Consider the following 12,702-nt stretch of genomic DNA (forward strand, 5'->3'; position numbering starts at 1 on the left):
AGGCCCCGCCCCGCGCGGCCCCTCGCGCCCCTCCAAAGCTTTGGTGCGGCCCCCTCCTTACCTCCCTCACCCTGTCTCTGAAGCCGCGGCCCCGGGCCCCTACTGGCCTGGCCTCTGGGAGGGCCTGGTGTGGGGCAGCTGCCTAGCATCTATCTCTTCAACGTCCTCCCCGCTAGGCAGCTTCGATTAGCGGCGTCCCCTGAGGGTCGGAGGAGTAAACGACCCCGACGGAAACCAGACTACAAGCGGGAGGAGGGGGGCCTCGGCGATGCCGCCCTCCCTAACCTGAGCGAGCCACCCCCCCACCCCCCCGCAACCCCAGCTCCCGAGGCTGAGACACAGCTTTCAGAGTCAGCTTCAGCCGCCCACACCGCCTGCTGGGTCTTCAGCGGGAGGCCACTGCTAAGGTTGCACCTCCGCACGACCCCCGTAGGAGGGGCCTGAGTATTCTCAGCACAGTTGCCTTTGGGGGCGCCTCTTTCCCCTGCTCACCTCCACTGAGAGGCCGGGCAAGGGCCCTCTCCATGAGCTCCACTTGCATCCGTCGAGGGTTTTCACCCCGACGTTGGCCCCTGGCCTTGACACCTTATGAGAGCTGATCTCTTGGAGGTGAAAAGTCAAGGCACCGACAGCCTTCAAAATGAATTCGGGGCCGGGTAAACTTTGCACCCAGTAGCAGGGATGTGGATCCATCCACAGGTGACGCTGGGCCGCCCATCCCGGCCGCCCAGACACGACCTACTCTAAAAATAGACCTCCCAGCAACGCACACCTTTCTCTACTACCCACGACTTGCACATCCCTCCCGCATACATGTCCTCCACAGTCACGAATCCACTACCAAGCACACCCTCCGAGCGGCATTCCGGTTATTCATGGTCCCTTGGGTCAACCCCACCCTAACACACAACAACAAACTTCATTCCCCACGCTTATCTCCCTGCGTTTCCAAGGTACTGGCGACAGTCCCCTTCATTTCCTTCCTCTTCTGCAGACTCTCTTCTTCCCCCTCAAATACTTCATGCCATCCCCCTCATCTTCATTCCCTCCCTCTTCCCTAAAAATGTGCTAATTAAAATGTAGTTTCCTCTTCCCACATACGAAGTGTGGGAAATGAATCTTGGCTTGACACAAACTGTGATTCATTTATCCTCGTTTTCTCTCCCCACTGGACTAAAGCTACAGAAATTTTAGTCTACCACCATCTCCCATATGCTCAAAATCTAACCATGCCTTATGGTTTTTAAATACCCCTAAAGGATCGTGGGTAAGGCTTCCTGGCTTTGGGAAGAAAATATTTAGAAAACGCTCGGCCTGTCATTTTATGTGGCGTTTTAAAATATCTGCAGTATTTCAGAGAGATACTGGGAGTGGCTAGATGTTTTCTTGCATTTAAAAAGCAAAAAATGAAAAAAGCTTGGCACACATCAAGGTTAGCCTTTTTATGAATAGCCCCCCAAAAATGTGTTAGGGGTACATATCAGACAATAGTCTCCACTGTACAGGACATTTGCCAGTCACAAATCTAGACCCCCCTCAAAGGAAGACAAATTAACATAGTCCATTTTAAGCATGTCTGATGAGCAATCCTTTCCATGATCACTCCCTTTCCCACAGTTTCTGGACAAAATGGATAAAAGATTTGCTTACCCACTGAGGATCCAAGGCTTTCTTGTGTCCAGGGTAGTAGACGTGTGTATCTTCTAGGTGTGGGTTCTGCAGTGCTGCACGGAAACCCACTGCAGCCTCAGACCGGCGGTGGCAGCGGCAACAGCAGCAGCGGCGGCGGCAGCAGCAGCAGCAGCAGGGGCGGCAGCAGCTTCTCCCAACGCTGAGTAGTAAAGTGAGTGACTTTGGTAGAGACTCCACAATTACCATTAGGCACTTGCTTATGAGAGAGGAGGTGGAATCTTTCTTAAAGGAATGGGTTTTGTTTTTCCTCTCCACTATTGCTTCATAAAAGGCAGAAAGGGTGGAAGCAGGGAGTTTTTTTGGACTGAGTAAGGCAGTACAGCTGTAGGAGGTCAAGGTTAAAATTAACTGGGTGATCGAGGGACCAATTTAGTGTGAGTCAATGAAATGCTAGAAGCATTAGTTTTAAAGAGCCCTGCTAACTTCAAACGCTGGGGTCCATGGCAAAAATAAAGCCATGTGTCTTGAAACTGAATAGTATTTTGTGTTAATATTTAATTTCCAATCATTGCACTACAATGATAACTGTATAAAGGGAGGTTATTTAGTATTTAATACAAGAATGTGAAAAGAATGATACATAAAATAAAACTGATTTACATGATTGGGAACAACAGAGTCCAGTCTTACTAATACTTATAAGCATATCTGGAATTTCAATGAATGTCAGTATTAGAAAATATATTATTGTAAATCAACTATACTTCAATTTTTTTAAAAAAGAAAATATATTATTGACAGATACCACTTTGTACTTATAAAAATCACAATATTATTTATAGAAAAATCAAAAAAATCTAAAATAATTTAAGAAAATACTAGCAGGGTAGTATTTCAGTGGCAATTCAAAGTTCAGCAAAATTAAGGAGCTCATAAGTCGATAACTTTAAATGCATGCAAATTTACTGTTTACACTATTAGAATGTGATGTGTCCACATATGAGGAAATTGAGAGTCTGCATTATAACTTTAAATTTTATTTTAGACAATATTCCTCAATTTAAGCACTCAACATTTGTGATTTTTTTCTTCATAGGTAAATGAGGAGGTGTGGTCCCAAAATATGAATAGAGAAAAATATGGAAAATATTCTGCAATTGATGTTTTTGCACAGCCTTTGTTAACTACCTGTGTGATCTTGAGCAAGTAAGTAAACTCTTTTGTTCCATAGTTCCCTATTTTGTGAATTGAGGATGTTGGATTGAAATTTTCCTTTAGCATCCAATAGACTATGATTTTATGAGATTTAAACTTTTTTGTGTGTGATTTAATGCATGTATCTTTCGGTCTACACTACTTTTCCTGAAAACTTGGATTAAAAATAAATTTTTATTTAAAATGTGCCGCCAGAGTTTGTTATTTACCACCATTCCAAAATTATTTTGCAAATCAAGTATCGTTTTTGTAAAGTGAAAAAACAGTTTCATCTGACTTATGATTTTGTACCCAACTATGACAAGTTTTCCTGAAGCAGGACCCTACAGTATTGCTAAGGATACTAACTTGGCTGGAGCACAAAATGTATGTTTAATAGCGATGAGGACATAGTTAAAAAAACTGGTGTATCATTGGATGGTAGAGTTGGAACAGAATTTAGAGCTCACCGACTCCAGCCCTGTAATTTCACAAGTGGAAAAAATGGAAACCCAGAGAAGCAAAATGGGGACACAGGGAAGTTAACTCAGTCTCCACTCTTCCCATACACATAAGTCAAATAAACAGCACGTATGACCATATACACTGTTTCACACACCCACACTGGGGGCTGAGCAAGACCTGTCACAGCAACAAAAAGGTAGTTTCACTCAGTGATACTATTTGTGTACATGTAGTATAAACTAAAGAGATATATCAAACAAGTGCTTATAATGTGTGTAAATATTAACACAAGTTTTGCCTTCAGGCTTGGAGATGTTTATGCTAGAAAGTAAAGAAATTTGTCCAGGGGAATTTTTTTTTAAGTGACCTCTAAGGAAACTCACAACAATTATTTGCAAACTCGTACTTACCTTCCACACAAATGACAGGGCCTTGCGCTTGTTTCCTTGCACCCATTGGTGCCTCTGTTCCCATTAGTCTACATCCTCAAGCATACCTGTCAAGAGGAAAAGTTCATTTTGGAGCCAGGCAGGGGAAAGTACTGTAGAGGTTTAATTCTGGCCTTCAGAGATGCTTTTTGGAAGTTGCTTTTGGGGCTAGATTCTAACATTTTTCCTTAAATCCTGGTTTGGTATTCCTGATAAGGAACCTGGCACTAACCTAAACCCATCCTCCCTAGTTTCAAAGGGGCATTACCTTAGATTAGATGACATAGCAAAATTAGTGTTTTGTATACCTGGCAAGACAATTTGTCATCAACATTTTTTCTTTAAAAAAGCCTCCTAGGGACTTCCCTGGTGGTGCAGTGGTTAAGAATCCACCTGCCAATGCAGGGGACACGGGTTCGACCCCTGGTCTGGGAAGATCCCATGTGCCACGGAGCAACTAAGCCCGTGAGCCACGACTACTGAGCCTGCGCTCTAGAGCCAGAGAGCCACAACTACTGAGCCCATGTGCCACAACTACTGAAGCCCGTGCGCCTAGAGCCCGTGCTCCGCAACAAGAGAAGCCACTGCAATGGGAAACCCACGCACCGCAGCGAAGAGTAGCGCCTGCTGGCTGCAGCTAGAGAAAGCCCGCGAGCAACAGCAAAGAGCCAATGCAGCCAAAAAATAAATAAAATTATTAAGTAAATAAATAAATAAAAAGGCCTCCTATAGGGAGAGAATTGAAGGAAATTAGTTGCCCAGTTTCTTCATCTGTTTTTATCTTGCTCTTCTGCAAGGAAGGCATTTCATTTCATCTACCAGGTGGTAATGGACAATGAATAAAATGGCTGTTATTTCTATAATTCAAAGCAACCCCTCAAAATTAAATGCATTTCTTTGTATCTTCCCCAAAGTACTGAGCACAGTCTCTTATATAAAGGCACTTAATAGATACTTTAAAAAATGAATACACAAATTAATGAAATGAATAGCTCCCAAAATATCCAGAAACTGATTACAAAGTGTTTTTGTTTGCTTGTAATTTGGATTGTCTAAAACAACTGACTCCATCCTCTACTTCCTTTTTCTAACACAGTCATGACCTAAGAGAAACAAATTCCTTTCTGGAGAGCTCTTTAGGCATGCCTGATTTGTATCCTCCAATTAAATTGTAGCCACAAATCTCCACGTGAACTCTGGGTAGATCAAGCAGTAGTGGGACAGTCTCTCTGCCAAGAAAGCACTGGATTAAATTTCAAAATTCCAGTGCTCTAGTTCCAGTTTGGAAACCAACTGGTTATGTGACCTCGAACAAGTTTCTCGACATGCTTGTGCCTCAGTTTAGCCATCTTTTAAGTGGCCGTGGTGTCTTATAATACCTGCTGTCCCTACTTCATAGGGTGGTTATGAAGTTCAAATGATAATAAAGGAAAAAAATGCTTTGAACTTTTCAAAGTACTTTGTAAATAGAAGGTATTATTATAGGCAGATGTATTTAAAATCAACTATCTAGTTCAAGGGACTTTACCCTAAACAACCTGTTTTACTACTTACTGGTTCGGAAAGCAAACAGGTTAGTCTCTCTCCCTGTGTGCGTGCGTGCATGCATACACACACACACACACACACACACACACACACACACATGCACCCTGCTGCTCCCAATTTAACAACTTATCAGCTTTGAGGCTTTCCCCTTGGGTCGGGAATAACATCTGCAATATGAAGAGCTAAGAATTTATATAGAGATCCCTCTTCCATCCTTTCCCCCCAAATGTACCTTTTTAAAGCTCTCGACCGAAAAGTAAACTCAGTGAAGCACAACAGCCTTTTAATACTTCCTAATGTCATGTATTCAATAAGTGGGGTTAGATGAACCATTCATTTTGAAACTTGGCCATGCTACATACGTTTTGATCACCCTTTTGTGTCAAGCGAGTCTGGAAAGTAGTTGGGGAACAGAGCAGGAAGGACTGACATGGAACTCACGCTAATGAGTTCTCCGCTCCCCAAGGAGATATAATTGGGGCTCCATACTCAAGGATTCATCAACATATTTTATTAGCACTATGTGACCTATATGGTTTATTTTAAAGGAATTACCTCAGTTAAATGCCTGATAGGTCCTTATACAACTGTTTAAGTAATCAGGCCTGATAAATTTCTGTAACGTTTATAAACTATCACCCTCAGAGTCCTCCTTCTTTTTCCTAAAAGTATTTCTTGTCATTTATTCATTTTCCATTTGGTGAGTCTTTTAAAATCATCATGGCTAAATAAATAACTGCTAATACACAAACAACTAATAAACAACTGCTATAAATAAGATACTCCAAATTAGAGGCCCACACACAGGTAAGATAAAAACTCACAAAAAATCAACTTACCAGTTTCTGTGGAGAGAAATGTAAAATGAATACAAAGTATGCAATTGCTATGTTAAACCTAAAATACATCATTTACCTATAAATCTTAACATCTCATGCCTTAAAATTTCAGCTGCTAATCTTTAATATATATGACATGGTCTAAAACTGGGTGTTTTAATCCTTATGACACTATTTCTAGAATGTGATCAGGAGCTACCTGCAACAAAATCACTTGGCGTGTTTCCTGAAATTGTGGTTCCTGGACCCTATCCTTGAATTAGAATCTTTTAGGATGTGGCCGTAGATTGAGGGTTTTTGCCAAGCATTCCAGGTGATTCTTATGTGCACCAAATTTGAGTACTGCTATCCTACAGAAACAATGGACTGTGTGTAGAATCTCAGAGACAGGATGAGAGAAACATAGGTGGCTCCTTGTTTATTATGTGAGAAGGGTTTAGAGAAGGACTAACACTGGCTCCACCCTTTCTATAGTGTAAACTTGGGCAAAATTTTTAATCTCTCGGTCCTAGTATCCTCATCCATAAAATAATTCCTGTTCAACCATGTTGTTGTGAGGATTATGTCACACAACATGTCAATCATAACATATGGAGAGCTTCTGCTCTAGAGCCTGGCCCATAATGGAACTGAAGTATATGTTCATTCCTTCTCTCCTTGTTCAAAAATGGGTTTCCAGGTGGTTTCTTCTTGTCCAGTGTTTTAGTATGCTTGGTAGAGGAATACAAACTAGTAGTTTAATGAGAGCTAATATTCTGAGTACTTATGGTATGCCAGTGCTAAATACTTTATACTCATTATTTCATTTCATACCAAGAATAAATCCTTAAACATAGGGGCTATTATTATTTTTGGTTAAAGAAACTGAGGATTGTAGAGGATAAGTAACATGCCCAGAATCTCAGAGCAAAGAATTAGCAGAGCAGGGATTCAAACCCAGGCATTCTGGCTCCAGAGCCTGTTTATAATGCCGTATGTTTTGAATAGTCTCTAAGTGGCTTAGATTCCAACATAGGAGCCAGTCTCTTAGAAGGAAAAAGCAACTGCAAAAATGGAGTTTATAAACCTGCCAGAAATACAGACAAATGAATGCCATCATTTGCCTATCTTAGAAACCTTTGCCAGTTGCCTATAACAGAGGATGGCACATAGTAGGTGTTCAAAAGTATTGAATAGATGTACGGCAGACCTTTCACCAGCATACTATTTAAGCAGGTGACATATCTAAGCCCAAGTTTTAAATTTTCCAGATTTTCTAGATCAGCTTATATTCTGACATAATGCAAGTCACTACATTTCAGAGCTATGGATAATCTTATCATTTGCAACAAATAGTTCTTGAGCACTTGCAATGAACTATGCACAGTTTGGCACTTAGAGGATTATTAAAAAAAAAAAACACAGCAACAAAACCTTGAGACATAGCTAGCCTATACCCTAAACACCCAGCTGGAAAATAAAACACAAATGCATGAAGCAATCAGACTGCAAAATCACTACATATGAGCTAATAAATGTGAAGCTCCTAGCAAACAGTAAACAAGCAATACATGTTATCAAAAATATTATTACCAATATTATATTATCAATTATTATCCATAATATTATTTTCTATTTTAATAATCATTGTCATAATTATTATAGTTTTATTAAAAATAAGAAGAAATAATAATTGTTATAGCTACCATTTAATGAGTGATCATGTGCCAAGTATTGTGCTTGGTGTTTTATATGTATATATATATTTAATCGTCTTATCAATCCTGCTAAATTAGTACCATTAACCATATTTTTTAAATGAGGAAACTGAGGCTCAGAGATGTTAAATAACTTGCCCAAGGCACATATTTGATACGTATTCCAGAGTCAAGGTAAATAGTGTACTCAAAGAATCCAAAAGGAGTCAGGGAAGAGAGAGATCAATTCCTGCTGGAGAAAACAGGAAGTATGAAGGGCAGAACTGTGACAGGGAAAAGATGGAGGAGAAGGGCCTTTGATGACAGAGGTGGCAGGAGCAAAGGTATGTGTGTGAGTTTCCTGAGACAGGTCCCCCAGCACTTTGCTCAGGCCATGCTCATGGTGAAGCACGACTTGGGTCTCTTCACTGAGCAGACAGGAAAGTGTAAAGAATGTTGGCAGAACAGCAAGTAAACCTGTCTGCCTGGAATGAAACGTTTGTGTGGGGCAAAGTTAGAATACATGTAGTCCCCAAACATGACCCTGAAAACTCAACCTTCATTTGTGGATAGCCTGTTTAAGTAGCCCCATCTCGAGTTACTTTCCATTAATATACTCACCTCTTTTCATTCATTGAGGCAATAGCATTTTTTGAACTCCTATTATGTGCCAGCCACCAGGTGCTAGGGATAGAACAATGAATTAAAGCAGACAAAAATCCTTGTACTCATGAAGTTTTATTGTACTGAGAAAACACAGATGTTAACATGTAAACAAGTTGACAAGTCAGGTTATTTCAGATGCTAAGGACTATAAAGAAAAGAAAACATACCATTGACAATGACTAGTTAGGAAGGATGAAGAAGGCCTCTTTGAGGAGGTGACATTTGAGCTGAGACCCAAATGACCTGAAGTTGTCAGCTGGAGAGAAAAGCAAGTTAAAAGGTCATGAGGCAGAATAATCTTGGTATGTCTGGGAGACTGAGAGAAGGGAATGGTGGTTGAACACTGTGTGCAAGGGACAAAGTGCCCCAGAGGTGGCCAGAGTTCTGGGGGTGGGGGTGGGGTGCTGGGCTGGATCATGCAGTCCTGGGAGATCAGGGTGAGAGTTTGACTTTTGGGAAGTTTTAAGCTAAGGAGGGATAGGGTCTCATTTACATTTTTGGAATTTTGCTCTGGTTGCTGTGTGGAGAATGGGCTCAAGAGGGAAGTGGTTAGGGGCTGGGAGGCCAGTTAGGAAGTTATCAAAGCCATCCATGCAATAGGAAATGGGGTCTCTTTGCAGGGGTGGCTGTGGAGATGAGGAGAAGTGAATGGACTTGGGGCACGTTTTGGGAGTAGAGCTGACATGACTTGAGAATAGATTCATGTGGTGGGTAAGGAAAGGGAAGGAAAGAGAGAAATCAACCCAGAATGACCTCTAGGCCTTTGGCCTGAGCATCTGGGTGGAGAGGGCACCATTATCTAAGACAGAGAAGACTTGAGAAGAAAGAGCATCACAGGTAAAAGTGAACACTTCTGTTTGGTCATGTTCGGCTTAAGATCACCCTCTTTCTTCAGAATGCTTGTTCCACTCTAACATTATCTTGTTTATTTTTTCTATTTGTTCATCATTAATTTCCTCCCTGTAAGAATCTTTGAAAGAGCAGGAACTTTGGTTATCTTGTTCATTGTTGGATCCCTAGAGGCCAGGACACTGACCGGTGCAGAGTATGTGCTCAACAGCTATTGGGATTTGTTGAGTCCCATTCAGTGGTTCTCAAACATACATCAGAAACACCTGGGAAGCTTATTAAACGTTCAGTATCAGCCCCTGCCTGAAGCCCTCCCCACCAGAACTCGGCTTTCGTGGGTCTGGGATTGTACTCAGGAAACTGCATATTTAGTTAGGACAGGAGATGGGCAGTGAGCTACAATCTAAACCCGTGGTTGAGGTATATTAGTATTCATTCAAATATTTACTTTAGAAACCACATTTCAGCACCATCCCAAAAGACTGAAAAGTGTGGCTTTAAGAATTCAATGGTATTCTCAAGTGCAGTTAAATCATAAGGTGTTCATTTTAAAGCTTTTGAGAGAAAACCATTGAAAGAATGCTGGGGTCCCTCCCATCTCATTTGACTTATGTGCTCTAATTGGAAAGGGTCTCATAGGACACTCCTTCATGTGAAGAAAAATGGCTACCTGAGTGTGGAGACAATCCTCCTCTTCTTCCACATCTCCAAAGTGTGTCCCGCACCCATTGACAGGTATGTGAAATGCCTTTACTTGGTGATTATAGTAAATGTATGTTTTTGTCTGCACAGCATCTGTTCCCTTTTCCGCTAAGAGTGCCTCAGTATTCCTTTGTGGAACCTTTTTTCATCCCGTTCTTGCAGTGGGACCCTTCCCTTTCCCTGAGTGAGGGGTTGGCCTCAAGCTGGACCAACCAAATGTTCTCTCCCTAGCATTTAAATATTGAATAGAATGACACAAAAACTTAAGGAGATGAGTTCATTTTGAATGAGGTCCCTGAGGAGAATGTGATTAGATGCTGCTGCAAAGATCTTGCTTGACCTGGCTCCTGTCCTTTCCAAGACCTGATTCTTCAGCTTTACCTTCAATTTTATGAGCCGTGAGCCTTATTCTTCCAATAAATTCCTTTTGCCTAAGTGAATTAGACTGGTCTCAGTTGCTTGCAATATAATCTATGACACAGCAATTACAAACCTTGCAATCTGTCATTCGAGGTAAAACTTTCAAAACAAACCCTTCCTGAAAGCAGTAATACATTGACCTAAGTTTTCATTAAAGTGTAAACGTCTTATAGCAGAGACTGAACAGACAGATGAAAGGGCTCCGTGGCTTGACATTGGTTCCACCACTGAGGTACGAAAGAAAAGGATGGCTGGGACATGACACATAAATCCCACTTTACAAATTTGCCCTGAATTTACACATGAGATAAATAGCTTGCTGGAAACTCTCAACACTTTTATTTCATAGTTCCTGCTCAGCTCTCCCAGCTTCTGAATTTCTATCTTCAGACTAAACTTTCAGAGTAAGCCTTTCCAAAGCAGGGCATAATTACTGGGACACATAAACCTAACACATCAATTTATGAACATGAGAACTCATAATATTAAATTTAGTTCTCATTTCCTTCTGTGGCCCCTAGGGGGAAAAAAGAACATCCTGTCCTTTTAATCATTTCTGTTAAATCCTAGTCATTCGTTGACCTCTCCCCTCCCCCCATTTAAAAAAAGACCTGTAACTCTTTAAGACTCTTAAGAAATTAATAATTCATGTGTTGTAAGCAATATTTTCTTGAACAAGTTTCTCACACCCTCATTCTTAGTGATTGCTGGGATTAAGCGACAACAGACAGGATGCTGAACAAAGCCAAGAGCGTGCTGAGTGTGAACCACATCCACGGAGGATAAGGAACACGTTATAGTTTAACAGGAGTGATAAAAATGACATCTAATCACTTGCAGAATATACGCAGTGTTAGTGGAGGTCAAATGTAAAAAGCAGTCTCATTAATTTAAACATTTTAATTTTTTTTTTTTTTTTTTTTTTGCGGTATGCGGGCCTCTCACTGTTGTGGCCTCTCCCGCTGCGGAGCACAGGCTCCGGCCACGCAGGCTCAGCGGCCATGGCTCACGGGTCCAGCCGCTCCGCGGCATGTGGGATCTTCCCCGACCGGGGCACGAACCCGTGTCCCCTGCATCGGCAGGCGGACTCTCAACCGCTGCGCCACCAGGGAAGCCCTAAACATTTTAATTTTTAACAGTGGTTGCTATTTGTGAAAACTAGCCATAACAATATTTGGCTATAAATCTGTATGGAGTCTGCATGGTCATTTTCCTCTCAGATGAGAGGGGTGGATCACCACTCTCATTATTAAAGCATAAAATAGTATTACAAGCATTTGCTGAACACTTACTATATTCCAGGTACTATTCAAAGTGCTTTATAATATAGGTATCTCATGTAATCTTTACAAGAGCCCCATAAGGTATTATCCTATTATTCCTGTTACAAACAAGGGAACTGAAGCACTGAGAAATTAAGTAATTTGCCCAAGATCAAAGAGCTGGTAAATGGCAGAGGTTGGGTTTTAAATCCAGGCAGTAAAATGACTACAAAATCTGGGTTCTCAGCCCCTTTTCTTACCGCCTCCCAACACTGCTTAGCCAATTAGTGAAATAACACCTAGTGTTTCCTTCCACCTGTACTTGAGGCCCTTCTAACCCTCACTTTGAATGTTTAAAACTACATTTTGAAAACTATGTGAACTAGGTAACCAAAATAATTAGGCTTTCCAGATGCCAAATTACTTGGATATTAATTGTTAACTAAATGGTGAGCCTTTCCAGCAGCCTTGACAGAAATTTACTTACCCAGATTTTACAGTAAGTAAAATAGTAAGAATTTAGAGATCTAAACCAAGTCAAGTCTCCAAATGCATGAGCAAGGCCTTTGATTTTCAGATTCTGTTGAAGGGTTTATAAGCTGTTACAGTGGATTTGGGATGGAGGAATGGGTGGTGATCTCTCACAGAAAAGTGGGTTCTTTTTCTGATAGGTGGGTTTTACTTCTTTGCCAGAGAGATAATTGAGAGACCAGCCTGGGACTTGCATCTGTACTCACCTGGGTACAGAGTGAGGGTGACACATACATTAAACAACTTATTCTCGAACATTCAGAGGCTCTGCAGATACAGCGTAGATTTTCTGAGCCGGTCTCCCTGCAGTCTGGCCATGGCACAGCGTGCTTCAGCCCAGAAGGTGGGTAGTTTCTTGAAGACTCTTCTTACTCTTTTTTCTTTTCCTTGAAATGAGTTGTAGAATTGATCCAATTCTGACTGCTGTCTAAAAGACTGACAGAATTTTTACAGGATGTACCTCTAGTTGGGCCTGGCTTTTGTTTTTTCT

At 41.4% G+C, this 12,702-nt stretch overlaps 1 protein-coding gene across 1 annotated transcript in view; it reads right to left on the reverse strand.

Annotated features, from left to right (window-relative positions):
* Positions 1-1,814, reverse strand: part of ADD3 (adducin 3) — a 124,029-nt gene extending 122,215 nt beyond the window's left edge. The window contains exon 1 of the mRNA XM_060034094.1: positions 1,651-1,814. The gene's annotated coding sequence lies outside the window, so the exon portion shown is untranslated. The remainder of the gene's footprint in view (positions 1-1,650) is intronic.
* Between the last annotated feature and the right edge of the window lie 10,888 nt (positions 1,815-12,702).

This window comes from Delphinus delphis, chromosome 16 (assembly GCF_949987515.2).
Source record: "Delphinus delphis chromosome 16, mDelDel1.2, whole genome shotgun sequence".
Taxonomy (NCBI): Eukaryota; Metazoa; Chordata; class Mammalia; order Artiodactyla; family Delphinidae; genus Delphinus; species Delphinus delphis.